Source organism: Lissotriton vulgaris, chromosome 11 (assembly GCF_964263255.1).
Source record: "Lissotriton vulgaris chromosome 11, aLisVul1.2, whole genome shotgun sequence".
Taxonomy (NCBI): domain Eukaryota; kingdom Metazoa; phylum Chordata; class Amphibia; order Caudata; family Salamandridae; genus Lissotriton; species Lissotriton vulgaris.
Genome location: NC_141699.1, coordinates 481,476,009 through 481,480,287, shown reverse-complemented (window position 1 = coordinate 481,480,287; position 4,279 = coordinate 481,476,009).

The following is a 4,279-nucleotide window of genomic DNA, read 5'->3' as shown; positions in this document are numbered from 1 at the left end:
CCGTGAGCTCATAGCTGTAAAGTGATGTGGTCTGGTCTTTGTAGCATAGGTGTGCAAGTAGTGTTAGTAGGCGTTTATACCATACCATAGAGGGAATGGGAAGCAAACTACTGAACGCTATAGTGCGTTTATACTATACTGGAAGCAGGAAGCGAAGTACTCACACCTACCGGTCGGTGTGAAGACTTGGGGATGAAACTGAGGTGATTGCTTTAAAAGTATGGGCTCTGGGCACTGTAGTATATGTGTGCAAGTAGTGTTAGTAGGCGTTTATACCATACAGGGAGTGGGAAGCGAACTACTGACCGCTATCGTGCGTTTATACTTTACCGGAAGCGGGAAGTGAAGTACTCACGCCTACCGGTGTGAAGACTTGGGGATGAACCCGAGGCGATTGCTGTAAAGGGATGGGCTCTGGGCGCTGTAGTATATGTGTGCAAGTACTGTTAGTAGGAGTTCATACCGTACAGGGGGTGGGAAGCAAACTACTGACCGCTACCGTGCGGTTATAGTATACCAGAAGCGGGAAGTGAAGTACACACATTTACCGGTGTGAAGAGTCAGGGATGAAACCTAGCTGAAGGTTGTAAAGTGATGGGCTCTGGGCGCTGTAGGATACTAGCCGCTGTAGTGTAAGTGTGGAAGTATCGTTAGTATGCGTTTATAGTATATAGGGAGTGGGAAGTGAAGTAGTCACCTCTACTGGTCTGAAGACTCGGGGATTAAACTGTGAGCCTAAATCATGAACTCATTGCTGTAAAGTGATGTGCTCTGGGCACTGTGGCATACCTGTGAAAGTAGTGTTAGTTTGCGTTTATACAATACAGGGAGTGGGAAGGGAACTACTCACCCCTACCGTTCTCAAGACTTGTGGATGAAACCATGAGCTCATTGCTGTAAAGTCACATGCTCTGTGTAGTATTCCAATGTAAGTCATAGTAGAATGTTAGTATGTAATTCTACTAGAATGTAAGTATGTAATGTTAGAATGTAGGGCTGTCATGAGGGGAACCTTGGGGAGTTTGTACACGGTGCTGGAGAAGACGGTTGCCTTGCTGTGTGCTCCTGTTGGTGGCTGTTTAAGGTGTCTTGTTTTCCTGCAATAAATCTACATATTGGAGCTACTGCTGTCTGCCTCTTCGCTACATAAATTTTGCGACTAGCTGGAGAAGGCAAAAAGAAGGCAGCACCCACCAATATTTCAAAGTTGCTTGCATTGTGCTGAAGACCCGTTTTCTTCATGTAGCTGTTTCTACTCATCCCTGGGTCGTCAGTTCATTGAACTATGTCATCCGACCTCTGGTAGGATTTATATTTTTAGATTTTGCGCTTCCTCTGCCTCTTCACTACACTCTGGTCGCTGTACTACACATGTGCAAGTAGAGTTAGTATGCATTTATACTAATTCTATAGTTATGCAGTAACCAATGCATTATGGTCCTAGGCAGCACCACCTCCCAGGCACAGCTCATACAATGCCCCGGGGTGTGCACCCGTGGGACATGTGTTTTTTTCTATTAGAGGGCGGGTGCATGGCTTCCACCCTGTTATAGCAAATGTTTGTTTGACTAGTTGAAGCGAGAGGAGGAAAACCTCGTATCGCTTTAATAGAGCGGATCCGGATGGTAAAATTGAGAGAGAAGAAAAAGAAAGTGCAGTCTCATCCGTTCATTTAAATGAGGCCCCTGGTGGGTAATGTTCCTTGGCCAATCCTATTATTATATTGCGGGGCCTCTGGAGGACTGGGGATCTGAATGTCACATGTAAATTAGGCGCGGGAGGGCACAGAGACGTTTCGCAGCCTATGGGACCGTCACCTTCCCAGGCATTGTTTTGTAGTTGTTCGGGGGGTTTGAGGCCAATGGAAGTCCGGGGATCGCCACGCTCCGGGGCTCTACTTAAATATGCAGGGTGGGCCTCAGCAGTCCCTGAAACCTCGATGGTCCTAGGCAGTGCCTTATTGGTTCTGTAATAACACGGGCAGTACTCATGGTGTTATAAAGTGAAACACTCATAGAACCCTTCCAGTTGTAGAATTACGCAGGCTTCATTTGTGAGTGGGGAGCACTTTATTTGTAACAGGTTTTTTAAAACTTGCACTAAAATTTAGAAATAGCATGGAGGGATGAAACTTTTAAATTGTTTTTAACATTGTATTGTATATGGTGAACTGTGATTTTTAATTCTGGAAGTGGTTTTTAGATCGACTCAATTTTTTTTTTTTTTTTAATTTTGTCTATTGAACTGTGCTTTTATGGTTGTTTGTTTGAATAACCGAATAAAGATCTTTTGATTTGATTTGATTTGAGTGGGGAAGTGAGGGGACGGGGCCTGGGATGACGTGTGCAAACACACCCTGCGGCCGTTTTAATTTGCGGGATAAAGTCCCCTTGAATCCTGAGGGTCCCTTGGATCCAACTAGCCCACCAGGTATCTCCAGTTAGCACCACAGAGCTGCTTTGCATAGAGGTGTAAAAAGGGGCACGGCCTGGATCACCTCTCTGCAACGCAGCACAGTGGCGCTTACTGAAAGCACCTGGTGGGCTAGTTAGCCCCCAGGGGCCCTCAGGATTGAAGGGGAATTATTTCCCCAACTGAAATCGCGCCACAGGGCATGTTTGCACAGGTCACCTCAGGCAACGTCCCCTCCCTTCCCCACTGTGTAAACACGCTGTGTGGCCGTTTTAGGTTGGGAGATTAAGTCCCCTTGAGTCCTGAGGGTCCCTAGGGTCAAACTAGCCCACTAGGTATCGTCAGTAAGTGTTTTTGCAGAGAGGTGTAAAAAGGGGCACTGCCTGGACCACCTCTCTGCAACCAGCGCAGTGGCGCTTACTGGTAGCACCTGGTGGTCTAGTTGGCCCCATGGGCCCTCAGGATTGAAGTGGAATTATTTCCCCAACTTAAAATGCGCCACAGGTCGTGTTTGCACTCGTCACCTCAGGCCCCGCCCCCTTCCCTTCCCCACTGTGTAAACACGCCCTGTGACCGTTAAAAGTTGGGAGATTAAGTCCCCTAGAATCCTGAGGGTCCCTAGGGTCCAACTAGCCCACTAGGTACCTCCAATAGCCCAGAGGGAAGTGTATGGAGACTGGAAGGGGTCAGAGTGGAAGAACAGCTGAACGGAAGCAGAATCAGACCTGAAATGCAAACGTCAAAGAGGTACTGCCCAGGAAGAGGCAACTAGGAACTAGAACAGATGTGCCAAAACAGAAGAGTAGGATGTTGGATATTTGAGCGGCCTCCTATGCTGCAAGGGAGATGGCAAGAACAACTGGAAAGAATGGAGATATTCCGCAAGAAGCGTGTAAGTGGCCCCAAAAAAGTACAGATGGCATTCCCTACACTAGAGGGAGTTACCGAGCATTCTACCATTGGGGGGGAGGAACACGTCACAGAGTTGGATAGTGGTGCAGAACTGAACTGTGAGTAGGGAGCAACTTAGAGGTACTACTGGAACAGCCACACGGCCTTCCACTTTTGGTGTGCTGTGCTTGGACAGCTGCTTGGACAAGGAGCAGGGTAACTCCTGGGGGCTACACAAGAAAAATAATCTACGTTGATGAAACCCAGTATTTAGCAATGGATGGAAAGGCCACCTAAGCTAATGGGAACTTGTGTCCCAAAGTGAGTGGCCTAGAGAAGAGAAGAGAAGGGCCCCAAGCCCTCGTGAAACAATAACTCATTAAGACAACATCTACAGACTCTATGCAAAGAAAGATTTGCAAACTTGATGCATTTCTTAGAGGGGAAGAAAAATTAGTCAGTAAAACATATGCTGCAGAAACTGACTCAACAGGCAGCAGACACACAACTCACACAAAGACAACCAAGGATCTCATCCTTGTGCCCCGACTCCCCAAAAGATGACCAATATCAAAGACCCATCACCAAGAGATTCTTTGAAGATCTCTTCCAGGGACTAAGAGAGGATCTACAAACCTAAAACTCCTACACAAAATCAAGCCCTTCATCCAACCAAATTATCCAATAAATATCACACAGGCTCTGATTCTGTCCAGACTGGATTATGTGAATGCCACCCTCATGGGCAACGCAAAATCTCACTTAGCCCCATCAATAGCCACATGAAATGCAGCAGCAAGGATGGTCACTGGAGTCAAAGGCACAATCACAGCTCCCACTCCCTGAAAAATCTAATGTGGCTCCCATTCGAAGCATGTTGCTGTTTAAAAACTGCTTTTCTCACTCACAAAATCCTTCAGACTGGGAAGCCAGCCTACCTCATGTCCAAACTCACAAAGACAGGTCAGACGAGAAA